The sequence below is a fragment of the Ursus arctos genome, unplaced genomic scaffold, assembly GCF_023065955.2.
Source record: "Ursus arctos isolate Adak ecotype North America unplaced genomic scaffold, UrsArc2.0 scaffold_7, whole genome shotgun sequence".
NCBI classification, from domain to species: Eukaryota; Metazoa; Chordata; class Mammalia; order Carnivora; family Ursidae; genus Ursus; species Ursus arctos.
Genome location: NW_026623089.1, coordinates 11262880 through 11290872, shown reverse-complemented (window position 1 = coordinate 11290872; position 27993 = coordinate 11262880). Strand labels below are relative to the sequence as shown.

The 27993-nt window shown below is 45.1% G+C and overlaps 2 long non-coding RNA genes across 2 annotated transcripts in view; one reads left to right on the top strand and one right to left on the bottom strand.

Moving 5' to 3' along the window:
• Positions 1–27993, bottom strand: part of LOC113251999 (uncharacterized) — an 86530-nt gene that overhangs the window by 58000 nt on the left and 537 nt on the right. The gene's annotated exons all lie outside the window — the stretch shown is intronic.
• On the top strand, positions 285–26595 carry LOC123000758 (uncharacterized). The gene is made up of 3 exons (XR_006408963.3): positions 285–441; positions 19366–19542; positions 20620–26595. It is a non-coding gene; the product is annotated as an uncharacterized LOC123000758 (long non-coding RNA).

Sequence of the window (27993 nt, the reverse complement as noted above, 5' to 3'; positions counted from 1 at the left end):
CACGGCGACTCAGAGCTTAACTTTTCGAGGCACTGCCAGCCTGTTTTCCAGAGTGGCTACCCCATTCTACGTGCCTACCAGCGGCGTGGGAAGGTTCGAATTTCTCCACGTTTCATTCTCTACATATCTTAGTTACAATGTTTAAGCGCACAGATGTGACCGACAGCTCAACGCGGAGCACCGGGTGACGGAGTTCAGCGCCGAGCTCACGCGCTCCCCCCCGCCCCCCCCCCCCCCCCCCCCCCCCCCCGGTCACGTCGGCGAGGCCCAGAGAGCCAAGCCGACTCCCAGCGTACCGAACGCCCGGCCGTTCAGCAGCGTCTCTGGGGAAGAGAAGAGGTCTGCGTGACAGGATTTCCTGAAGGCAGAGCACGTGAGGCCAAGACCAGCTTCCTCCCAGGGCCCGTGCATGCAGAAGGCAGCGGGCAGAAAAGGAAACAGGTACCGCTCGTCTTGGGTCTTGAAATGAGGCAACTTAGTTGCCCCTTGTAATTATTAGCTTGATCTGCTTCAGCCAACACTTCACGGCTGCAGGAGTCAGGTCGAATTTTCCCAGTTAGTCGCTTGAGCACCTGCAGGAGTTCCTAGGAGCAGGAAGTCCAGTGCCTTCGTTGTCAGGCCTCTCCCTTGCTCGTGGAGGTGTCCGAGAAGCTCAGGGGTGCGCTCACGCAGGTCGGTGGGGGTCAGTCCTGCTGTAGGCACAGGCAGAGAGAACGGGAGGTGTGATCTGTCCACCGGCTAGTGAGTGCTTCCGAGGCACGCTCAGCGTTGCTGTTGAAAGGGGGCCCTTTCTTGCGGGGTAGACCCTTGCTCCTTTTGCGGAGACCTGGTCTGGATCCCTAAGGCCTCCCCCGAGGGCCACATTCCAGGCTCTGAGTTCAAAGATTTCTTGGATCGCACGGATACACCCAGCAGGTAGACCAGAGCTCCCGCCTCAACCACACCCTGTGCAGGAACGGGCGCGGGATCCTCTTTAAGTCTCAGGATGGTGGCAACTGCGTGGGCAGCAGGAAAAGCTCCTGCTTCTCCGGCCTGAGGCCCAGGAGCAATGGATATGGACCTTTCCAGTTCACTGAATTGCAAACTCACCTACCTGATCGTATAAGCCGATACACAGTTTACCAGCATAAAGAATGTGGCTGCTCAGAGGGGTAATACGACGAGGTGCAAAAGAGGTTCTGCTAACGGAGGAGGCTGTGGATCTGTGGCATTTGTCAAGTGGCAAAACCAGGAGGGGCCCCGAGAAATGCTCCACTGGGCTGCTCTTCGACCCTTTACATTCCCTCGAGGTGTGATGCTGAGGGGTTCTTGTCACCATAACAAGACTTTTTCAGATACCTGCACCTGAGCAAGAGTCTTAGTCAGCTTTAACAGAACACAGCCAAATACTGTCAACCAATTTTTACCTGTGGGTGTCTGGGCCTCCAAGTATGTCTTCTCATGAACCTTCGCTAAGCTCCCTCACACCTCCCACCCTCACGCCCCCAAACCCCTGCTCTCCCATTTCTGATCTCTCTCACGGACTTTCCCTCAGAGCTTCCATATCCCTTTCTGTCAGTGACCCTGCATCTCTCCCAACAGCTTTTCCTGTCTTGGAATCTCAGAGAGAAAGGGCTGCCTGTGATCTGGAGATTTTGCCTCCAGAAGGCTCCTTGACTATTAGACACTTTTCCACTCTTTCTCCCTGGCAACCAGATTTGCTCATCAAGAGGTATTAAGGGTGGGGGGGGAGCGCGGATCGGGGCAGACTTCCTCCACTCTTTCAGAAAGCTTTATACCACTTCCCACTCAGGGCAACGAGGGCCTACTTGCCCTACATTTTCATAATTAAAAGAATCCACACAAAGATTTTTACCTGAATAATGAAAGTTCTAAGGTGACTCTGGGTTAAAAAAAAAAAAAAGTTCTAAGGTGACTCTGACATAGAAGCAGCTGGCATGATTTAGAGACTTCTCCCAACAGGTGTCCAGTTACATTAACATTTTTGGAGGTAATTTTGACAAATTATTGGGTCATAAAGTCCTTTCAAGCAAAAAAGATCATTATCCTAAATACATTTTTGAACACTTAGGACTTACAAATATTAAAAATATGGTTAACCCTTCCATTTTGATTTTTTCACATTTCACCCTAATGATCAAGATATCAGAAAATACATAGTCTAAAAATAAAGTGACATTTTGTAATTATTTCATGAACAGTTTTAAGGATACATTTTCTTAGAATGGCACAAAAGAGAGAAAGGGAGAGAGAGAGGAGGGGGTAGGTTGGAAGGGAGGAAATGGGTCCCAAGAATAACTTATTAGTACAAAATGTGTGGCTGAAATGATTGATTTTGGGTAAACGTGATTTTTTTCTGATACATTGGAATGCCAAACTCAAAGTCTTTCTTTAGCACTAAGGCTTTACCAAAGCTATTTAAAGGGGGTGAAATCACCCTGGGGGTAGGCGTGGGGGATGAATTTAGAGTACTGGTTAATGCTGGTGTGGCCTCTGGCCTCGGAGGACTGTGGCTGTTAAATTGGTCCCTGGGGTCCTCAGATCCTGGCTCTTCATCCCAGCACCCCCAGTAACTCACTCTGTGTTTCAGAGAGCCCCATCCCCTCCGACTCATGACACTCTGCCTCAGTTCTGTGATTCTTACATAGAATTCAACCACACAAATTATTAAAATCAGAGACGAGGTAGACCCTCTTGACCAGTAGGGGGCGACTGATGACTGTGCCTTCCATTTTTACCCCAGCCTAAAGGAATCCTTTACCGCTTTATCTGGAAGTCATTCCTATGATTGCGGGCTCCGTTTGGAATGAATTACCCCCTTCATTGTTTTTTTTTTTATTATTATTTCTTATAATACAAATGATACGCCAACAGAGATTAGGGTCTTATTTGAAAACCAAGTAAGAGAAGCAAGTACAGGGATGTGGTGTGGGTCTAAAGATTCGAACACAGGTGCACACCCATTCACTCTTCTGTGCCATGGATGAATGAAACACCCCCATTTTCTAAAATTGGGGAGATTTGTGAACCAGAAATAATCGAATTAGCAATCTGATTACCATTCCAGTCTAATAATAGAAACTGATGACACCCATCTGAGATATGGCCCAGTCACATTTTGGTTGGTTTTCTAGCAATGTAAGCCAGAGTGCGGGGGGAAAAGGCAAATGTTCTCAAGCACTTTAATGCCAGGTTTATTCTTTCATAAGGAGCGGGATCAAAATAATGTTGACAGGAAAAAACTGGATTTCCTTGTATGAGACTGGACTATTTTACCCTTGTATAAGACTGGAAACCCCAACAATGAGGCATGTTTGTTTCTTAGCTAACTTGTGAGAAAAACATCCCCACCCCCACACCACCACCACCCCCTTGTCTCCCATAGCCCTTGCTGGTGGCTGTAATCATGGCAAATCAGAGCACCCATCATCATTCCCCCTCTTGGAACCAGAGCTGCCTCCTTCTATGCAGAACGAGCAAAGTATGGGCAGAGAAGAGGCGGAACGTGATGGTAAAGTCTAAAGCCTGCGTTTGAAAGATGCAAGAAAGGAGTGAGAGGCAACTTCTTTCTGTGGAGAGAGGTAGTGCCAGTGAGGCAGATCGGCAGTTCACCCTCCTATCAAGAACAGCCAGAAAAGTTGGACTACACGTATAATAAGATGTGTGTTTGCAAGTGAGCTACCAAGGGGGGCAGGATTTGAGGGCCAAGATCCTGGAGAGAAGGGTTGGCACGGAGATCAGCTTTGAGGCATTTGCCCATTCTCAAGAGGCAGAGACGCTTCCAATGTTTTATGCTAAAGAGACAAAAATTGGAGTTCATGGCCACAAGGAGGAGGAGCCTAAGTAAACCTCTCAGGCTCCCAGCTGGGACTTCCCACGAGAAGGAGTTGACAATAGAAGAACCCTCACAAAGACTGAAGTCTAGTTTCCAATCAGCTCAATTTTTGGGCGGATTAAGCCGAGATTACTTAACCTCAGTGCTGTTGTCACTTTGTGCCAGCTCATTCTCGGTTGTGGGGAAGGTCCCGTCCCATGCCTTGTACAAAGTTCCGCAGCCTCCCTGGCCTCCACTCACTAGATGCCACTAGGCCCTCACATACACCAAGTTCAGACAACCCACAGTGTCCCCAGACATTGCCAAATGCCCCCTGGTGGCAAAATTGCTTCTGTTTTGAAACCAGAGTTTAAGGGTATCTGCCCAGACCCTAGCTGCCTGCCAAAAGTAGAAATAAATCTTACCATCACCTACAGCCTCAATTTATAGATATAGCTTTTCATACATGATATCCAGCACCTAATAAATCATTCTACAGAGTTGGTGAAGTTGACAGACATAAAAAGACAAATCCACAATCATAGTGGTAGATGGTAGGACACGTTTCTCAGGAATTGATGGGATAAGCAGAAAAAAAAAATCAACCAGATTGGACCACAGCATTACTCCCCAGCTGTGAGGAGGGGAGGGTTTCTGGAGAGGGCATCAGGTCTGGTTGCATGAGAGAGGGGTTCCAGAAGAAAGAGGCTATGATATTGTGATTTATAATAAAAAATACATATTTGGTCTCCAACTCTTCCAGGCATAGTTAGCTCTTAAACACTTGGAATTTTCTAAGTGGCAAGAGCTATAAAGGTGTCTTTTGTTATGTGAACAAGGTGACTTTTGGCAAGCCCCTCAGTCACCTAAGAATGGGGAATGGTCACTAGAGGAGCCAACCGTGTAATCAGGCAGGTGGAACTTTCAGACCTACTCCCAGACCTCTGGGGAGGGGAGAGGGGCTGGAGACGGCATTCAGGTCACCGATGGACAGTGATTTAATTGATCATGCCTGCATAAGGAAGCCTCCATAACAACTCAAAAGGAGGGGGTCTGGGGAGTTTCCCAGTTGGTGAACATGTGGAGATTTGGGGAGAGTGTTCCGCTTAGAGAGGGCACAGAAGAGGAGTGCCCTTTCCCCATACCTTGTATCTCTTCCATCTGGCTGTTTCTGAGTTTTATCCTTTTATAATAAGCCACTATTCTAGGAAGTAAAATTTAAGTCTCTGAGCTCTCTGAGCCACGCTAGCAAATTAATTGAACCCAAGGAGGGGTCGTGGGACCCTCCAGTCTATAGCCTCTTGGCCAAAAGCACAGCTGGTAGTCTGTACTTGTAACTGGTATCTGAAGTTGGGGGGGCGGGGGTTTGGCGAAGGCAGTCTCGTAGGTCTAACCCTTGACCTGTGGAATCTGACGCCCTCTCCGGGTCGGTAGCATCGGAATTGAGCTGACCTGTGTAGGACACCCAGCTGCTGCGGGAGAATTGCTTGGTGGGTGGTATGGAAAAAACCCACACATCAGAACTGGGCAAGGAGTGTCTTTGTGGGTCCCCTCTTTCCAGAGGCCTGATGTTATAAGACCTCTCCTCTATGGGTGGTCAAGTTTCCTGCATATATGCAGCTGTTTCTTTTAGTCCTTCCTCTGAAGATGATATTTGGCTGCTCTTCAAGAGCTGCCATCATAGCTCAGCCATGTTGGGTCAGCAAAGACTAGTAAGGCAGGCAAAAGGGCAGGCGGTAAGCACCTTCAGATCAACGGGGAGGTGTCCCCAGTCGGGTGGCAGCTGAATTCTCCTCTCCCACCCCGGCCATTGAGGGACCACCACCAGGTAACACCAGACTTGGACAGTCCTATTGTCTGAGAGCAGTCACTGAATTGAGAGGAAATGAATTAGGACTGAATCTCTGATTTCCATCTCCACTCTCCTCTCAGTACTTTGGCAAGAAGTACTCCAGCACACAGAAGAGGGGCCTGTATTAGTGATACCTGCTACGTGGCAGACATTATTCTAATTGCTGCTAAGACACAGAGAGTGTAAGCCTGGGATAAGAGATGGGTAAGGCCTATTCTTTGCCTTCAAGGAGCTCATCTCAGCCTAGCAGGGGTGAGGGGCTGATCGGCAATGGAACAAGTGAAGCGGGAGTTTGGATGCAGGGTCCCGGCGCCATGAGTGGCGGAACAGAATTTGCTAGTAAGATGCAGATGTAATCGGGACTCCTGTGTGTCGTTCATAGAGAGAGAGGACAGTAGATTGGGGGAATCTAGTTAAGACTTCAAGCATCTTCTAGGGGAGCAGGGGTAACATGAACAAAAAAGTCGGCCAGGGTAAAATGTATGAAGTGCATTCAGGGAAAATTTTTATTCAACAATGATTGAGAGCCTGCTCTGGACCAGACGCTGGGCTCAGAGCCAGAAGTCCATCAGCACACAAGACTCGGTCCATCCCCCATGTTCCTTTGGGCTGACCTAGCAGGGAGGTTGAAAAAGAGGCAATTTCAGGACCTTGATGGGGAGAAGTTCCCCAGCGAGCTGTCTGGAGTAGCTGGAGCACAGAGTATATGCAGAGTGCTCGAGGCAGACATGTCTGTCAGGTTAGGTAGGGGCCATTTTATGCCTTAAAATTCAAGGTCAGATCTTTTGCCCAGTTTGGTGACAGGGAGCTACTGAATTCTGTTGAGCAGGGAAGTGGCAAGTTACACATACACACATTAGGCAGGATCCTGTCTTGTCTTCGATTCTTGTCTTCGTCAGGCCAAAGCGGAGGTCAAGATGGAGAGAACATCGGCATGCACGCAGTGGATAGGATGGATCTTGAGGCCGGAGTTCAAGCCCGTGGGACAGGGAGGCCCTGTTAGTATTCGTCCTGTTTTACTCCCACTGCCTGTGAGGACCAGATGCTTGGCCTGACCTATGGACAAGGCTCAACAGCTAACACTCTGGGGGGGCAATTTCTTACATTTCGGGCCATTTCTTTCCATATAAATCCCTTGGTCACTAGGGCTTCATTTTCCATGTTGTTTAGGGAAAAAAATCTTTAAGCATAATCACGATAGAGATTAACTTTCTTTTCTTTCTTTCTTTCGTTCTTTCGTTCTTTCTTCCTTTTTGACATTGACTCCTTCCAGCTGGGAGAGACATTAGAGATATTTTACAGTCCTCTCACTTTCTTATGTGGGTGTCAGTGTTCAGAGAGCTCGGGTGACTTCCCCCCAGGGGATGGCAGATCTCAGAGTAAACCAGATCACCAGCGTGGGCATTTGATGTTGTTGCCTTCTCACACTTTCCCCTTCTTCTGCTAACAGAAGAACCTCAGTTTTACTTTGGGAAAACTCTGATCTTCCACTCTCAGCCCACGTGGCTCAGATGAGGCCAAACTCCCTCCCCTCTGTACCGTTTCTCAGGCTTGGCTACTCAGCGCCCCAGCATGAGCTCAGTGGCTTTTGCTGAAACTTTGAGAATCTGTCTTTTCCTGGAGAACCTGGAGTTTCCAGGGGTCACCATGCCGAGAAAACAGGCCCCCAGATGAAGTCAATCAGAGGAAAACAAAGCGGAGAGATGGAGTGAGACCAAGTTCTAACAACATAATTTGAGTCCCTGGATCCAACGATGCCTGACAGCTATCTACTCCTGGACTTTTCAGTGTGTAAACGGAACTTTTATTTGTGTTGAATGTCACTTGCAAACGCACCGGAACTAATACATTTCTGACTTGCATTCGTTTCTCTTTTTGACCCACAAATGTTAATCCCTGGGCTTGTCCAGGAGGCCACTTGAGTCTGTGACCTATAATTCCTCCTGCTGTGGAGAGCCTCCCAGCAAGATGATGATGGCAGCAGGGTGTGAGCCAAGGGGTACGCCATGGTTCAGCAACATGGAAAGGAGGCTTGGTTTCTAAAGACTCTGGCCCACGTTGCACCATAAATATCAATGGATTTCTGTAGTGACATCAACATTAATAGAAATACAAACAACCTGTTCCAATGAGAATCTAATCAGGATATACAGAATTCATCATTTCCGCCTCTGCAGGTATATTATACACATATATAAGTATACTATGTATATATATCAATTATACATACATATGTATGTGTACTTATATATATTCTGGTTTTAGAAGTAATGTATTTCCATTGCAAGAAATTTAGAATGTAAAAAATATATATAAAGAAAAAACTTTTCCAAGCTGCTAACACCCAGGGATAATCGCTATTTGCATTATATTTCTTCTTATTATTTTTTCTATGCATATATACTTTACAAAATTATTAGGCCATATATTCACTTTTGAGTATTGTTAAGTGAAAAAGCAGGCTATAGAAGAGAAGGTTAATGACAGCATTTAGGTTGCATTTATGTATATATCTTATGTTAGTCCTCTCAGGTCTGGGAAACATATGTCAGATTATAAATAGACATTTTCTGTGGAAATAAATTACAGAAAACTTCTACTTTCTAAGTCCTACATTTCGGTACTCTTTCACCTTTTGGGGAAAGCTACAGCTCTCCTTTGTAATCTGAAAAAATTAAAATGAATGGCAATTTCCTTAGCCTCAATCTCTCGTTCCTTGTTTTATATCACATACCCAGATGAACATTGCTATTTAGCCCCCAACTCCTCTGTTAAGACCAGTGTTTATAAAGTTAAAGTAAGCTGTATTATAGAGCACAGATCCTGAATGATAGAGCTAGAAACAGCCAGAATATAGCACTCTACCTTTGAAGCTCTGTATCAGAGCCAGGTGCCACTTAAGTCAATGGTAAGCAGTCATATACAGCAGTCGAATGCCCGCAGACGGTGACTTAGCAAGTCTGTGGGGCATTTGGCATGATGTATTATTCATCGAACCCGAGCTGCTGAAGGCCTGATAGAAAGGGACGGTGGACTAAGAGCAACAGGGTCATTGTGGCTCCCCTCCTACCGAGGAGGCATGAGCGGAAGGGCAGCAGGCAGGGGACCCACCCTGTCCTGGGGGGCACAAAGCCCCCATGCATTGGTGCCAAGGACGCTGAGCTTAGGGCTCTGTTCGAGGATGACCTCGCCGCGTACTTCTCCTGACACCCTGCTTTACCATTTTCCCAGCTCTCTTAGGCATTCAACTTCTCTCTGGATTTTCCCAGCAGTATTAACATACCCTCAGGTTACTCTCCTCACTCTATCCAGTTCTCGCCCCACCCACCCCTCTCCTCCCCTGCAAAGCCAAATTTCTTAAAGGAGTTGTCTACACTCATCACCTCTGCTTTCTTACTCCCTGTTTTGCTCAAGTTTTTTGGGAGTGGAAACCCATCTGGCGGGCTCGGGGGGGCTGCGGCTGCCATTGGAAGCCATGTGCAAGTCTAGAGAGACGACCGTCAAGCACAGCTCGTCTCGTAGAAACTTGGAATGGGGACTGCACGCCCATCAGGATCAGATACTCCTCGTCTCCCCTTCCCTCCCCTCCTTTCTTCTCTCCCTCTGTTTGTCTCTGGACATCTCCTCCTTTCTCCCCCTCTCTCTACTTCTCATCCAGCACTATCCCATAATGACCACTCCAGCGCCAGGCAGCCTCAGCGTCTTCAGCTCCCACTGTCAACAGACGGATGCCCAAGAGAGATGGGACTTAATTAGCCTGGTAATTTCCTCAATTGAGGAGACAAGTCATAGGTCACTGGCCTCATATTACAGGATACAGCTATTTTAGGGCCACTGGAGCATGGGCAGAGCAACCTCCCTTGGAAGGGATGGTGGAGAGAAGAACAGGCCATGAGAAGCATCTTTGTTTTCGTCCCGTGCAGTTTTTAACCCAAGGCGATTGGTTTATGTGCTTGGCAGCCTGAAAGCTGCTCTCACTGAGGTCGTAAGCAACATCTTTGTTGTTGAATCCAATGGAGAGTTTCATTTCCTTCTGGATATGGATGTTCAACAGCTTTGGAAACTTGACCCTTCTCCTGCTCCCTTTTCTATGACTTTCATGAAATGGACAATCTTTCGTCTGCTTCCTTCTAGCCTGTCTTGTGGGCTCCCATTTCTCTACCTCTCTTCTCACAGTTGGCTTTCCTCTGGGCCCAGGTTTTCCTTTCTTCTCCAGAGTCCTCTCTTCCTTTCGAGTCCCTCTCCAGGCCATCCCATTCTCCCACATGCTCACCATCACTTGCTCTGCACTAATAGGTTCTCTCTGACCTCCTCCCAGACCTCTTCACCACCTGGACAGCTCCTCTGGGTGCCCTGCAGGAGCGCTAAAGTCACTGTGTGTACGCTTGAACTCATCACCTTCTCCCTTAGACTTTCTCCTCTCCTGTTGTTTTCTGCTTCTGCAGATGGTGCTGCCTTACTGGCCCAAGCCGGAAACTGGGCAGCACGGTCAATGCCTATCTCTCCATCACTCTCCACACCCAGCCAAATACCCAACACAAAAGAATTGACAATAATTTCTTAATATACGAAACACCCAGTGATCTACTTTCTAAGTACCTTTTCTTTCTCCTTCCTGCCACCACCATCATTCCTGGGGTCATTCAAATAGCCAGAGTGTTCTTTTCCTTCCTCCTTTGTATTTTACTACTCATTTATTTATTTTTTAAGTAAGCTCTACACCCAACGTGGGGCTTGAACTCACAACCCCAAGGTCAAGAGTCACATGCTCTACCAACTGAACCAGCCAGGTGCCCCTCCTTCCTCCTGTTAAAAGAAATAGAGTTTTCGTACTTTTATATATACACAAAGACTCAAACAACTACCAAACAATCAAGACAGGACAGCTTTAACAGAAATACATACTTTGTCACTTTTTAACTTCTTGTTTTGCAGAATTTTAAACATACACTAAAGGGGACAGATTATAATTTTCTTGTGTTCCTTCCCCTCCAGCCCCAACAACCATTAACCCAGGCTAGGCCTGCCCCATCTGTATCCCAACCTACTCCCCCCTCATATAATATTTTGAAGCAAAGCCCATATATCCTATCATCTCATTCATAAATATTTCAGTATGGATTTCTAAAAGATAGAGATTTTAGAATACCATTACCACACCTAAAAAGAATAATTCTTTACATCATTAAATATCTAGTGTTTGTATGTCCAACTGTTTCATAAATGTCATACATTTTTTAAAAATTAGGATCTAAGTAAGGTCCATACATTGTGATTGATTGCTGTGTCTTTTTTTTCTTTAAGATTTTATGTATTTATTTTTTTATTTGAGAGCGAGAGAGTACAAGGGTGGGGGCAGAGGGAGAAGTAGGCTCCCCGATGAGCTGGGAGCCCCACATGGGGCTTGATCCCAGGATCCCAAGATCATGACCTGTGCCGAAAGCAGACATTTAACTGAGCCACCCAGGCGCCCCGATTGCTGGGTCTTTAAATGTCTTTTCATTTGTTGGTTCTCTATCTCTTTTCCTTGCAGTTTATTTAAAGAGAAAAACAGAAACTTGTGGTCTGTGCTGAGGTCATACCCCTGTAGGGGGTTTGCTGGTCTGGGTTTTTATTGATTGCATCCCGATGGTGCATGGAAGACTAGATCCTGTCTTCTGTATTTTCTATATACTGGTAATTGGATTTAGAGAATATCCTAGTCAGGTTGGGCTGCCATAACAAACTACTGTGAATTAATGGATAGAAATGTATTTCTCACAGTTCTAAAGGCTAGAAAGTCCGTGAACTGGGTGTCAGCATGGCTGGGTTCTATGAAGATGCTCCTTCCAGCTTGCAGACAACTGTCTTCTTGCTATGTTCCTCCATGGTGGAGAGAGAGCTCTGAACTCTCTTCCTCTTTTCAGAAGGACATTAATCCCATGGGGAAGGGGGCGCACTCTCATGACCTCATCTAAACCTAATTGCGTCCCCAAGGCTCTACCTCCAAATATCATCACATGGTCTGGGGGTAGGGCTTCAACATGTGAATTCTTGGGGGACACAGCATTCACTTCATAACAGAGCATATCTTTTTTTTTTATTAGTAGCATCATTGAGTCAGACTCTTAATACACTGGGTCTTAAGGTTAATTGATTTTCCTTAGTAATATAAACTGCTAGGACAAGTAAACGTTTCTAAATCTGATTATGTCCTCCCCTGTGTAAAATCCTTCAGCAACTCCCCATTTTTCTTAGGCTAAAGTTCAAGGGAGTGATCATGTGATTATTCCCTGGCCACCATGTTTGACCAAGGGGTGCACATGTGACCCGAGCCGGCCAATCAGAGCCCTTTACCAGCGTTTTCTCCTGGAGCAACTGGGAATCTCTTCTCCTAGGAACTCACCCTAAGGTCATTCCTTAGGGTGAGTTCCTGTGGAATTTCTCATAGAAAGTTCTCTCCTTTCTATGAGAAGACTTCTGCTAGCACAGTGGTGCTTAACCCTGGCTGTACAATAAGAAAAGTTCAAAAAAAATACACAAGCCCATGAAAAAAGCCAGACACAAAAGGCCGCGTATGGTATGATTCTGTTTATATGAATGTCCGCCACAGGCAAATCTATATAGAAAGAAAGTAAATTGGCGGTTGGTGGGGGTAGGGAGAAGGAGGAATGGGGAGTGACTGCTGAGGGGTCTGAGGCTTCTCTATGGAATGATGAAAATGTTCTGGAACTAGATATCAGTGATAGTCGCACAACTTTAAAAAGGTACATTTTGTGGTATGTGAAATATATCTCAATGAGAAAAAGTACCCAAGCCCAGACTCCCCCAGATCAATTAACTAAAAAATTCCACGGGTGGGGTCCAGGAGTTGACAATTTTGTAAAGCTCCGCAGCTTATTCTAATGAGCAGCTAGCCGTGAGAACCACTGTGAGGGTAACACACCAGCTCCCTCTCTTCCCTGCTCGCTCCTCCCAGGGGCAAGTAGAGAGACTGGGGAGGGAGCGCTTAGCATGCTTGCTCGAATTGTGTCTCTGTCCCTCTCCCATTCTCGCCCCTCTCATAGATCAGTTCAGTAGAGAAGATAGCCAGGAGCCCAGTTATGACCATAGACCTTAGTCTCTGTTACAAACTGAATTGCCTCTCCCCCAGATTCATACATCAAAGCCCTAATCCTCAGTGTGACTGTATTTGGGCCTATGAGGAGAGAAGGTAAACGAAGTCATACGGGTGGGGCCCTGTGTCCGTAAGAAGAGTACGAGACACCAGGGATGAGCTCACACAGAGAAAAGGCCATGTGAGGACACAGAAGGCAGCCAGGAGAGAGGCCTCAGAAAATTCAAACCTGCTGATGCCTCGAATAGGGCCTTCCAGCCTCCAGAACTTGAGAAAATACATTTCTTTTGTTTAAGCCACCAGTCTCTGGTGTTTTGTTACTGGCAGCGCAAGCTGACAAGGACAGTCCCCAATGCAGCTGTTTCTGTAACAGAGCAAGAGATAGGCAATCATATCTGTAAACCGCGATAAGCTTGTCTTATCTTTGCTAATTGTTATGCCTCCTATTCTTTTTTTTATTGTGTTTTGCATTATCTAGAACCTCCAGAAAAATGCCGAATATCAGGAATAACAGACTTCCTTGTCCTGTTCCTTAGGTTAATGAGAATGCCTCTAGTATTTCATGGATGAATATGACGTCTGCTTTTCATTTTTGATTTCTGTCTCAGTCCATCCAGGCTCCTGTGTAACAACGTACCCCAGACTGGGTAGCTTATAATTCACAGAACTTTATTTCTCACAGTTCTGGATGCTGGGAGTCCTAAATCAGGCCACCAGCATGGCTGGATGGGGGCCCTCTTCTGGGTTACAGACCTCTTGCTGTGTCCTCACATGGTGGAAGGGGCTAGAGATCTCTCTGGAGCCTCTTTTATAAGGCACTAATCCCATTCGTGAGGACTCCACCTTATGACCTCATCACCTCTCAAAACCCCCCTACTAAGACTATCACACTGAGGGGCAGGATTTCAACATATGAATTTTAGGAGGACACAAATATTGAGACCCTAGCAGACATGTTTCTTTAATAAGCCTTGACACGCTGTCTTGTTCCTGTCCACCTGTTCTGTCCACTTCTGTTGCTTCCTCTGCACACTCACTATGCTTTCAACAAAATTAACTACAGACTGTTCTCTGGATTTGCCATACTCATTAAAATGGCTCCATGCCTTTGTTCATCCTCTTCTTCAGCTAGGAACCCCCTCCCCAATCTTCAAATGCCTGGCAGCTTAGAGAGAACCAGATAACATTGTTGTTCCTCTTGAGACCCAGGACATAGGGAAGAAGATTCCTGCTTCTCTCCCCATTTGGGAGAATATTGGAGGAAACAGTCTCACCACTGTTCTCCTCTCCTTTCATTGCTTCCTCCCCGGAGGAGGTGGCCAGTCTGACAGCACTGCTCACATCAGTGGGGAGCTGGGGGGTGGGCGGGACGGTAACTGGTCTTAAAGGCAGGGCCCCAAGCTCCACCCTTCTTTCATTTCCTGAATTCATGTATGATGCTCTTGTGTGGTTAGCACTTCGTGACAGGGCCACCCTCCTGGGGAAGCGGGGTGGGGGGGTGTTGCGGGTGGGAACCTGTCATTCTCTCATTCCAAACACCTGCACTGTGACAGGGAGGGTAGGTCCAGTGACCCTTGCCCTGTGGGCCCTGCCCATTCAGTTCAGTGGAGAGAGAGGAGGACTCCATCTCCCTTAGGCCTAGGTTTAAGCCATGTTCAAATCCAGCTTTTACTGGAGCTTTGCACGAAGGTTGGTTTTGGTTTCCCATCTGGCTAGAGATCCTTGGACATATATTCCATTGGTGTGCATCCTGGAGGAGGGGCAGGGTGAGTGACCCACTTACAGACTCGCTCGGGGCTCTCTTGAAATATTTCCCGGATAAATGAGTGCACTGATTTACGGACCCCAGCCTTCCCCTCCTCCAGGAGTAGCTGCTGTCGACTGGGTACGTTTAATGAGCCAGGCACTATGGTCTCATTGCATCCACCCAATATTCTACTAAATACGTATCATTATTTCCATTGTAGAAGAAGAAATCCTCTATACCACTACCATTCTAACTATCTTAAAGCCAACCTCTGCTTTAAAAAAGTAGCAGACCCCGTTCCTCATAAAATCTGGCTCTATCTCTAGTTAGTCTCCATTCTGGCCTGCTCCTTAACGTGCCTCTCTATCGGTCATATGAGTGTCTGATCTTGCTGAAACATGCACTCTCCTACCTTCGTCCCCACATTCATTCGATCACAAATATCCGTTGAGCACCTACTGTGTGCTGGGTATGGAACCCGATGCTGGGGACATGGTGAGCGATCAAGGCAGACACAGTCTCTGACCTTAATGAGTTTTCCTTTAGCAGGTCAACAGACTTGAACAGAGACAGTGAATGCTACGAAGGAGAACTTCAGGCTGATGGGTGTGAGACAGAGGAAGGTAACCTAATTTGGGGAGCCAGGCTGGACTTCCCTGACAAAGTGATTAATTTAAGCAAAGGTCTCTGTGTGCTTGCTCAGGCTGCCTCTTGGGCTGGAATGCTTTTCTCGATGATTCTCTCTGGCCCCTGTCCATTATTCAACATCCAGATCCAGCGAAATTTCCAGAAGTCTGCCCTTGATTTTTTTAATTAAAATATAAAACAAGGAGCTAGGAAGTAAACAAACAAAACCCAAAAACCTTTAGAAATATTTCATCATGAGGGTAGAAATTGTTCATTGCCTACCGATACGTTTTCCCCTCTTCTTCCTTGGTAATAGCAACCTAAGTTGTAGCTGAATCTTTGTCCGGCCCCTTTGCAGCTGGGTTTGGCTGTGGACTGTAAGTGCGTGCTACCACAAGATATGTCCTTAAAAGGAGGCAGTGAGCTCCTTTTTCCCTCCTTCCCATGCTAATGCTCCGTGAATATGAAGACTGGAGATTCGCCTTGGACCATGCTGATGAGGGCCACCTCCTAGCGATGACGGAAAAGAGGCTGGAAGTAGCCTGGGTCCCAGAGGCCCAGAGAAACACTGAATTAGTTTCCTGGGGCTACCAAACAAAAATGGATTGCGGTGACAATCCATGTGGCTCAAAACAACAGAAGTTGATTCTTTCACAGTTCTGGGGCCTAGAAGTCCAAAATCAAGGTATTAGCAGGGCCATGCTCCCTCTGAAGACTCTAGGGAAGGATCTTTCCTTGCCTCTTCCAGCTTCTAGAGCCCCAGCTGTTCCTTGACTTGTGACAGCATTGCTTCAATCTCTGCCCCCTTGTCACATGGCCTTTTGCTCTGTGTTCCCCTGTGTCCTCTCCTCTTATTTTTTTTTCCTCTTCTTATTTTTTTTTAAAGATTTTATTTGTTTATTTTGGGTGGGGCAGAGGGAGAGAATTTTCGGGCAGGCTCCCCGCTGAGCGTGGAGCCCCACACAGGCTGAATCTCACGACGCTGAGATTGTGACCTGAGCCAAAACCAAGAGTCGGACACTTAACTGATGGAGCCACGCAGGCGCCCCTCCTTTCCTCTTCTTATAAAGGATGGAGCTTACCCTAAATCAAGGACGATCTCATCTTGAGATCCTTAATTGATTATATCCACAAAGACCCTATTTCCAAATAAGGTTGCTTTCTGAGGGTTCCATGTGGACAGGAATATTTGGGAGACACTATTCAACTCACAGTACTCATTACACAAATTCTAAAATGACTTTTCAAGGAAGGAGAGAAAAAAACCTGTTTTCTCTTGTTTATGCCATTATTGTCTTGGGTCTCTGAACCCATACCCTAACCACTAGAGTCATTCTGCAAGGCATGCTGTCTGTAGTCTGCTGGAGACTGCTCTCGGAAGACTGCCTGCCCCGCTCATGACAGGGGCTGGAGGGGGACGGGACCCTCCCCCAGTGACCGTATTATTGGACTATGAACAGACACTTGACCCAAGCTAAGCCAATAACATTCTTTCTTCAGGGGATTTAGAATAGGACTGAGAGATGGCCAGTATCTTAACTTGTCTCTTGAATGGAAGAAATATAAGTGTGTGAATTGTGGGATAGTTAGCTTCTGTTTTTCACATGGAGAGAGAAACAGAGAAAACTGGTCTCTACATGGAAAAAAAACCAACAATAACAGATGTTCAAAGAGAGGAAGAGATATGAGTTGGACAGGAAGTCTGAATGGTTCTCATTCCTTCTTAGTTCCAGGCCTGCTAGGAGGCCTGGCTGCATTTGTGCCCTTAGGTCAGAGATAATACTAGCAACAGGTTCCGAGAGCTTAGCATGGTGCAGGGCATACTACATCATCGGGCATATTGGTCAGGGCACTCTATCCTAGTTTCCACAGCGTTTTGGTGCCTTAACCCAAATTTATTTCTTGCCTCCCATTGAAGTCTTTAGCGGTCAGGCACCTCCTTCTCTTATATCTTATATCTACGTCATCCTGAAGAGGTGGCCTGCAAGCTTGCTGGAACAGAGGAAGAGAGAGATGGAGGAGATGCAGCCACTCTTTTTTTTTTTTTTTTTTGATTGTTAATTTTATTTTATAATTATGTAATATATCTGCAGAGTTTCAAAATCCAATCTACAAAGCAAGGTATATTTAGATAAATCTAATTTGTTGCCCTGTTTCCTCCACCCTATTCCGTCCTTTCCACTAAAGTTAACAATGGAAGAGTTATGTTTATTTTCCTTTTAAAAATAGAAGCAATCATGTGTATAGTTTTCCCTCCCTCTTGATTCAATGCCATACAACTTATCTCTACCTTGCTTTTTTATTTGTTTGGTTTTTTTTTTTTAATTGTGGTGAGATATACATAACATAAAACTCACCATCGTAGCCGTTATTGGGTGTACAGTCCAGTGTCATTGAGTACGTTCACATTACTGTGCTACCACCACCACCATCATCTCTAGAACTTTCCTCATTTTCCCAAACTGAAATTCCACACCCATTACACAATAACTCCTCATTTCCTCTTCCCCCCAACCCTTGGCAACCGAGTTTTGACCATTTTACGTACTTCATAGAAGTGGAATCAGACAATATTTGTCCCTTTGTGACTGGTCATTTCACTTAGCGTAATGTCTTCAAGTAGGTAGAGTCACTCATAGCTGCCTCAGTCCAAAAGTGACACATGTCACAATCCATTGGCTAGGTCCAGTCACATGGCCCCAAATGGACTGCAAGGGAGGCTGGGGAATGTGGACGAACACATGGAATATTTGGTGAGTACTCGGTTCCATGAAACACACTTTTGTCACATGATAAACTCTCTTTCTTGCTTAAGCTAGCTTGAGTTGGTTGCTGTCCTTGCGCCCAAGGAATTAAAATCATATCCATTATATACGTGCATCTCAACATCTGATAAATGGAGGAAGCTCAAAACTGCGGATTCTTTATTACTACTTGGTGATATTTTTGTGCTGCTTTTCAAAATTAGAGTTATGGAATCTTGGTATTAAAGGAACTCTAAATCTGGGGCGCCTGGATGGCTCAGTCGTTAAGCGTCTGCCTTCGGCTCAGGGTGTGATCCTGGATCCCTGGGATTGAGCCCCGCATCAGGCTCCTCCGCTGGGAGCCTGCTTCTTCCTCTCCCATTCCCCCTTCTTATGTTCCCTCTCTCGCTGGCTGTCTTTCTCTCCATCAAATAAATAAATAAAATCTTAAAAAAAAAAAAAAGCAAAAACAAAAACAAAAAACCCTGAATCCAGTTGAAGCAATCCTCTAACTTAACTTTCTGTGGACCACATATCTCTTTCAACCAGCATTTATTAGACAAGTGCACTGAGCACTTATGATGCATCAAGAACTGTGAGGACCATTGGGGACACAACATTGAGTAAAATTTGGTACCATTCTAATTCATGGAAAACAATGTCTGTTGATTCTAATTACTTGTTTGACCTATGACCTAAATGTTTATTATTAGATTGTGCTCATGAGGGAAATTTATGAGCATACCATGAGTATATTTTTGAGTCGTATAATTTCACTTCCTCTTACTTTCTCAACACTTTTGCTGTTGGTAGTACTGTATCAAGATTTCCCCATTTGTTTCTTCTTTGTATTTCTCTTTTTTGTAAAGCTAAATAATAACGATGTCACACTTTACAAATTTTTATGAATACTTCTGCCATCTACCTAGGGATGACTCAAACATTTTAAGCACAGAATAACTTTTCAAAATCTGTACTTAATGACCCAGAACCTATGATTTGACATTATTGCACAGCACACGAGATCAGTAAACATGGCAGGGATATGCAGATTTCTTATATGAATGTGGAATTGGGTGCAGAGAAAGAGTCCGTCCTGCATTGTGGTAATCAAGACACCTGGGTTGTAGTGCTGGGTCCTTCCACAAATTAACTGCATCACTTTGGGGAAATTTCTTTTTATTTATTTATTTACGTATGTATGTATGTATTTGACACATAGAGAGTAAGCAGGGAGAGTGGCAGATGGGGGGGGAGCGGGCTCCCTGCTGAGCAGAGAGCCCAACGTGGGGCTCGATCCCAGGACCCTGGGATCATGACCTGAGTCAAAGGCAGATGCCCAACTGACTGAGCCACCCAGGCGCCCCACTTTGGGGAAATTTCTTAAATTCCCTAGATCTTAGCCCTTCATCTGTAAAATGATGCCATCAAACTACCTGAAAATTTCTTTTTTTCATTAAGTTCTCTGCTTTCATGATTCTACAGAGAACCAGAAGGAAGACAGAGTCAAACATCTGGCATGATTTGGAAACCGTTTGAAGAAAGAAAAAAGAAAATGAGGACACAGGAAAACTCCACAGGCAAAGAAGGCAATATAAAATAATTCAGAAGAGTAGAAAGTGAAGAAGTAAAGTAAAACAAGTTAAAAAGGAGAAGTGGAAGGTAAAAGAAGCTATCATCAGCTTGTTAAAACTAGCACATAGTAGTTGTTGAGAGAATCAGTGCTTTTAAGGAGAAGGTGGACAAAGAATGTTGTGGGGTAGATGAAACAATGTGGGGTCACCATGAATGAATCATTCAATTTTGTTGGTTCTCCTCCAGACGAAGAAAGAATGATTACATTTCATGATTTCCTCCAGCCTCACAACAAAGCATGGTACAGTTGAGGAGAATAATGCTTAGCTCACAGTCACGTGATTCACATGACAATGGGCCCCTGTTGTACAGTGTTGTGTGAGCGGCTAACTCTCTCTGGTTCCTTTGGTCCGTCAGTGGTAATACTGCACAAACAGAAACAGTAGCTCCTGAACAAACCATTGCTTCCCACCCCATCCTCTCTCCTCTTCTCTCTGGCCCCAGTTGTCTTGCTCTTGGGGTCAAAAGAAGGATGTCCCTATCTGTCTTTAGCTTACTCTTCACCTTCTTAGGGCCTATGAGACCTTGGCAAGTTCTCGTGTGCTCTGCCTCTCCTCTGCCACAGCCCTTAATGGGGATGGTTGTGTGCATGACCTTAAGTAGACCGATGGTGCCTATCACAGAGTCTTATGCAGAATGGAAGCTCAAAATGTCCATTTTATTCTGTTTTTCCCCTCTATGGACGTTCTTCTCCTTTCATTCTAAAGAATAGATGAATCATTTAGAGCAGACCATCCCATTTTGCAAGAAGTTTCCTCGGGAAAAACACTATAATGTCACATAAGACATTATAGTTAGATCCTATCTATCTATAGACAATAAGTTTCAAGTCACAGAATCATGAATCTTAGAGATGGGAAGAACTCCTAGAGCTTACTCAGAGAGAGATGCTGGGTCATTTCACCAGTAAATACGGTGTTGTCTCCCTTTTTGCCTAGAGAGATATGGCCTTTGGTGGTTTTAAATATATTTACTCCTGGATAGCAATATCCTGTTCTTAAAATGACTGTTGTGGGTTGAATTATATCCCCTCAAAAGATATATTCAAGTCCTAACCCCTGGTACATGTGTATATGACATTATTTGGAAATACGGTCTTTGCAGATGTAATCAATTTAAGACAAGGTCATACTGAAGGCCTAATCCAATGGCTGGTGGCCTTGGACACAGACACATGGGGACAATGGAGGATGGAAGTGGAGTGATGCATCTTATAAGCCGAGGAACATTGAGGATTGCCAGCCACCACCAGAAGCTGAAAGAGGCAAGGAGGGACCCCTAGAGCCTTCAGAGGGAGTATGGCCTTGCCAACACCTTGATTGAACTTGTAGCCTTCAGAAGTTGTGAGAGAATAAAGTCCCTTGTTTTAAGCTACCCAGGATGTGGTACTTTGGCAGCCCTAAGAGACTAACACACTGACCAAATGACCACATCTTTCTGTCCCCTTTCTTATTTTAACCTATAGAATAGGACTAATTCTTGCTCTCAATAGCTTTGAGATTTCTGATGGAAATTTTAATATAATTAATAATAATTTAATAGTATTTTATATAGTATTTTTATGTTAAAATAATATATAGTTGGATGGGGAGATGCTTCAAGGACAAAGAGAGACATTCTCTCTATAGGTCCTCCTTTGTGTTGCTCCCTCCAGGTCTAGAGATCCTGCTGGGAGAACCCAGGCACCACGGAAACCATCTGTAAAAGCTGCTGATACTTACCTCCTATTACCTCAGAATAAAAATATGTCTTTTAAGTAATTTGAGCACTCGGGGCTGCCATGGAAAATCATCAGAGGTAGCATTATTCTCTTCCTTTGCCCCCCTCTCTTTCTTTTTTTTTAAATGGACTTTTCCTCAGAACTTGTTCACATCTTTTCCCTTAACGCCTCTTCCCTTTGGTACCTGACAGTAATTCTTGTTCTGATGTCATGGGTGATTCCTCACCGAGGCAGAGGTGTTATTTTCTCATTCTATCAGGACCTCAGCTATTTCTTTCAATCCATGCATAGACTTATAGCAGAGAGAAGGCTATTTTGATTGGCTATATTCCCTTACTTGTTAGGTTGTAAAGATGATTATAAATGGCATGTATCCCTAGCACTGCGGGGTTTTGGGGGTGTGTGTGTGTGTGTGTGCTTATTTTAATTCCAGTATAGTGAACATACAGTGTTATATTAATTGCAGGTGTACAATATAGTGATTCAACAATTCTATAGACTATGGTTTTTGCCTTTTAATATGTGAAATTGATATAAATCCCACTGACCTCCTGCTTTTTATTTATTTATTTATTTATTTTTTTTTTTAACATCTCTTACTGCTACAGAGAGAGAGTCACAGAGAGCCTGGAACTGACACTAAGCTCATGACCTGAAAAAGGATCCATTGCTTAATTACATCATCATTACTGATAAGCTTGCTTGTCTCCTACTTTCTAACTCCAAAAAAGGTTTCGTTCTACCTGGTGAAATAGGAATCCTCTGTCCTGGTGCTAGGGATGGTTTTGCACGCGTACTTTCCAGCTTCACTGTTAACTCTTTTCTAGAGCGTTACCAACGTTCTTTCTCCTCAAGCCCTAAAGAAAAATATGAGTAGCTCTTTCGTCGTGTTCTTCTACGCACACAATCCTTTGGCTCTCATCTGTCTCTGAAATCTAGACTTTTTTTGCCCTTTGCTTACCTTTTTTGTGTGCTCTAAGAAGAAGACTCTTTCTCAAATTAGGTCTTGGTTATGCTTGAGGTTTTTATGATTTTTCTAAAAAAAAACTGTGATTATTCTCAGTCAGCTGGCGCGCTCAGACACTTGGTGCTATTTTTAGCACACAGCAAACCTGTTGTTTTCAATTAGATTAATAATGGAACTAACTTTCCTGACTCCGTTTTTTTCCATTTTCTCAGTTAATAAAATATTTGCAATATGTCTCTGAAATTATCATTTTTAATAGGTACTCTCAACGATCCAAGAACTTCACAGAATACATTAATCATGGGTAGATTGTCGTAAGTATCTGGTTTATATATGTCTATATATATAGAGAGAGAGAAAAGATTCCATATCTTGTAGGGTGATTGGATGGACCCCCAAGGGTGGCTAGGGGTGATGGGAAGAAGGATAGGTAAACTGGAGAGATCGTTGACTGTTATTATGGGCTGAATTGTGTCCCCCACAAACTCTTCTGTTGAAGTCCTCAGACTGTAACTGTATTTAGAGATAGGGTCTTTAAAGAGGTAGTTAAGGTAAAATGAGGTCATATGGGTGGGTCCTGATCCCATATGACTGGTGTCCTTATAAGAAGAGGAGATTAGGACACATCTAACACATGGCAGAGAGATAATCATATGAGTACAGAGCAAGAAGGTGGCCAAGGAGAGGAGCCTTGGAAGAAATCAACCCTGAGGACGTGTTGATCTTCGACTTCCAGCCTCCACAACGTTGAAGAAAGAGATTTCTATTGTTAAATAGAAGTAAGTAGCACTTTCTTATGGGTGGCTGAGTTGCTAATACAGCTGGGTACCGTCCACTGCCCTTCCCTACTGTGGATCTCAGCTTCAAGGGCAATGGGCAGGCATGGAGGAGAAGAACGGGCGACAGAGCCATCAATTTGGAGATCTGCTTGGGACCACTCTGAAAGCTCTAGGGACGTCATCGATAGGCTGGCTGGCTGAGATGGGACCCTTCTTGAGGGCAGGGAAGGAGAAGCAGTGCAGGGAACAGCACACCTCCAACAGAGACCCCTGGAACACAGGGAGTTGGCTGCCAATATTCACACTTCAATAATTTGGCTGCTGTCATACTCAATTCCCTCATGACTGATGTTTTATCTTTCCTTAAGAGAAAAATCTTTACTCTCTAGAAATAGAAGGAAACAAGACAATTAATTCGTATAAGCTTCTGTTACACTCTTCATGGCTTTTTCTTCCTAAGTAACATAAGGAATTGCTATATTAAAAGGGGCAGTGAAAGAAAATCAAGCCCTCCAAAGAGACCTACAGATGTTCCTTGGGCAAGTATACTTGGCTGAATTGTGTCCCCCCCAAATTCACATCCATGAGGAGCCCATGAAGGCGATCTTAGGGGAAATAGGGCTTTTGGCAGATGTAATTGGGTGTTCAGATGATGTCATACTGGATGAGAGAGGGGGAGAGGCCATGTGACAGTGGTGGCAGAGACCGCAGGAACACAGCTGTCAGTCAAGAAGTGCCAAGGATGACTGGAAGTCACCGGAAGCTAGGAAGAAGCAAGGAGGGATCCTCCCCTACAGCCTTCAGAGAGACACGGCCCTGCCAACTCCCTGACTTTGGACTTCTAACATCCACAACTGTGAGAGGGTAGATGTCCGTTGTTGGTGGGCGCTGGTTACAGCAGCCCCAGGAAAGCGGCAGGGCAGGGGCGAGCACAGTGCTTGACAAGCACTTGACGGCTTGTGAGTGTTGTAGAGCGGTTACAGGTCCAAAGAAGAGATTTCAACGCTGTGGCGAGTCTTACAAAAGCGGCAGTGGCTAGCACAGACCTCAGGAAACCGTCCTCCCCTTCCTTCCAAACACAACCTACGGAGAAGGGACACTGCCGGCTGAAGTTCCACGAGACAGCCTGAGCGGGTCCATTGTCTCCAATAAGATAACATGCATAACGAGCTGGGAACTAGAGAATGCCTCCCAAACCATGAGTTAATACACCTCCAGTGTAAAGAATCTTCTATATTCTGAAGCATCAGAATAGCTGCTTTGGGATATAAAGTCAGCTAACGTTCAAGAAATCTTTCCCTTTTATGAGAAGCACTATCATTTAGCAACAGGTACAGAAAGTAAGTATTGGAACTGCAATATTTTTGGGTTTTTGGTTTTTGTTTTAAGTAGGCTCTATGCCCCCCAGTGCAGCTCAAACTCACCACCCCGAGATCAAGACTTGCGTGCCCCACTGACTGAGCCAGCCAGGTGCCCCAGAAACCGCAATGTTTTCTTAAATCTCTTAGATGTAAGCCCAAACTCTGAAGCCCTGGTTTTAATGTTTAGTGGATGGTGTGCTTGTCTTTTCTGCCAAAAGGAGTTGTGTGGAGGTTATGGAGGTATACGTTGGAAGCTGATTGTAAATGAAATCCTTCCTAGGTAGGGAATTACCGAGAGGCTAGGTGATTTGTTGGAAATCACACCGGATTAGAGATTCCAAGGTTGGTTTCTATGAGGTCTGATGTTAGAAATTTGTGCCCGACCCTAGACAAGTTGCTGTGAGTTGCCCAATCTTCATTAGGCTAGACGATTGCTAGAGTTCTCTATAATCCCCTCACTGAGTGAGAAGAGAGGGGCATTGGCCCTGTAGTAGGTGGAATAGTGTCCCCTCAAAAGATATGTCCAAGTCCTAACACTCAGTACCTGTGAATGTGACCTTATTGGGGAATAGGGTCTCTGCAGATGTAATTAATTTAAAGATGTCTGCGTGAGATCATCCTGGATTAGGGTGGGCCCTGGAGCCAATGACCCTTGCCCTTATAAAAGCAGAAGAGTTGAAGATTCACAGTGATGCAGGGGACAGGCCATATGAGGATCCATATGAAGACGGAGGCAGAGACTGCAGGGATGCAGCTACGAGCCAAGGAATGCCCAAGATCACGGATGCCGCCAGGAAGCGGGAGAAAGGCCTAGAACGGGTTCTCCCTCCGAGCCTCCGGAAGGAAGCAATCCTGTCAACACTTTTTGTCCTTCTGGCCTCCAGAACTGGGACGGAGCCAGTGTCCGTGGATTTCAGCCACTGAGTTTGTGGTGATTTGTAGGCAGCCTTAGCAAATGAATACCACGCCCTAGAGGTCGGGGGGGGGGGGCGGCCTGGCACAGTCGGCCTCTCTACTGGTGACACAAGAGTAAGCGTGGCTACATGGGATGATGAGAAGCCAGTGCGGCCCATCTTGGCCAGACCAAACACCTGTGGAATTCTAACAGGGGCTGCATCCATTTCCGGTGATGACTTAATATGCTTCATGCCCTTATAGTCCTGGAGCTCCGAAGTCCAAAATCAGCCTCACTGGGCCAAAATCAAGGTGCCAGCAGGGCCCTGCTCCCATCGGAGGCTCTCGGGCAGAACCCGCGCTTTCTTTGGCTCATGAACGTATCACGTCCATCTTCAAGTGTCTCTCTTCTGTCTTCATATCACCTTCTCCTCTGTGCGTGTGAAATCTCCCTCAGCCTTTTTTTCTTCTTAAATTGAGATGTAATTACATATAACATTGTATTCGTTTTAGGTGTACAACATAATGAGTTGATATAGGGACATATATATATCATCACCACTATAGTTTAGCTAATATACGTCACCACACAGTTATCATTTTTTTCTTATGAGAACTTTTTTTTTTTTTTTTTAATGTAGGTTCCACACCCAGCATGGAGCCCGACCGGGGCTTGAACTCATGACCTGAGCAGAGGTCAAGAGTCAGATGCTTAAGCAAGTGAGCCACCCAGGTGCCCCTATGATGAGAATTTTTAGGTCTTGCTCAGCCTTCTTCTTATTTGGATACCTGTGATTGCTTTTAGAGCCCACGCCATTAATCTAGGATAAGACCCTTAATCACATCTCAAGGTCCTTAATCATATTGGCAAATACACTTTTTCCCTGTAAGGCAACATTTACAGGTTCCGGGATTAGGATCTGATAACCGTGGAGGGCTATTATTCAGGTGGCTCTGGGGTGGGGGGGTTTCAACTGTGCTTTTGGTGAAATGTCCAATTAGGGACCTAAAGCAGTCCAGTAGAAGGGCTGGAAGCTTTTCCTCCTGCCACTGAGGGTTGAGTGGGGTGAAGTCTAGGCCTTCAGAGAATGTAGAATGAATACTACCTGTGTCCTCAATTCTCTCTATTCGATTTTTGAGTGTCTGCCTCCTGCTTTCATTCAATCCTCCTCCCAGTCTGGTGTCTCCCAGTCTGGTGTCCCCCAGCCCCTCTTTTGAAAATTCCAACCCTGGGGCACCTGGGTGGCTCAGTCGGTTGTGTCTGCCATCTGCCCAGGTCCTAACCCCAGGGGGTCGAGCTCCAAGCTCAGTGGGGAGTCGGCCTCTCCCTGTCTTCTGCCCCTCCCCCAGCTTGATGCGCCTGTTCTCTCTCTCTCTCTTAAATAAATAAATCTTAAAAAAAAAAGAAAAAAGAAAATTCCAACCCTTTGAACAGGTTAGGACCTATCCCTACGCTCTGTCTCCTCAGTATTTACCACTTTGGGCTTCAGCCTGTATTCCTAAGGGTGTTCCTCTCTTGGTTCTGGAGTGAGTGTGTGTGTGTGTGTGTGTGTGTGTGTGTGTGTGTGTGTGTGTGTGTGTTTGGAGGTTGGGGGGTGAGCTTGAGTTCCATGAATTAGAAGAGGACTGTGGTGCTTGGCATACTTCCTGGCAGTTCCTTGACCAGGAGAGGGTATGACCAGGTTCCTTCTGATTCACTCAAGGGCAAGCACACCTTGCCCCAAGGAATGTTCCATTTCTTCCAGAGACAGCCTAGTCTGAAATCACATGATGAAAACACTTTCTTCCTATTAATAGTACTTTTGAATCCTCTCCTGGAAAATCTATAAGCCTAGCATTATTGAATCAAAGAATTCTTCTTAGCTCCATTTTCACCAGAAGGGCTCCACATTAGCTGGAAGAGCTCCCTCTGAGTCATTTGGGATGAATGGTGCTATTCTTGAACACGCCGTTTCCGATCTCCAAATATATCTCTTGATAGAAGTGAGTGTGTGGGTGTATGTGTACATGTGTTCCCCCAGCTACGTGATTGTTAGTGGATTAGAGAATTGGAGGTACCAGAAGGTATATCTGAGTTTAGAAAGAGGGGAGAGGCTAAAATGATGCCAGAGAAATATCTGAAGGGGGAAGGACAAATCACGGGAGGACAGAGAGGAGGCACAAAATTCTCCTGGAATGTAGAAGCACAGAATGTTCTTTTGTGCTGGTGTTGGGAGCACGGTTTGCGGTGCCTAACGTTTTTTAAAATATGGAGTGTCCTCTTTGGAAAGGAAGATACAGAATGAGCGCAGAATTTGGTACAGGGCTTTGGATGAAATCCCAAAGTCCCGAAGTTTATGTATCACTAGCCTCAGGGAGAATTTTCTGCCTCTGATTTGAATCAAGGCCAACATCCACCTTCTAGTTATATGATTAATACCAATCACTCCTATTCCCAACAATGTGATTTGAGCTAAAAGCATCTGAATCATATATATTAACATATTTCTTCTTCTTTTAATTAAAAAAAAAATTTAAGTAATCTCTACACCCAACGTGGAGCTTGAACTCACAACCCTGAGATCAAGAGTTGGTTGCTTTACAATATATTTTAACATTATACATATATATTATATATATAACATTTTAAAATATATATTATATGGCATCTATGAAATAATATGAAATCTAGTAGGGACACTTTACACATAAAGTAAATTTTTACAAAATTACAAAATGACATTTCTGTAACACTTCATAGCTCAGGACACCCTTTCA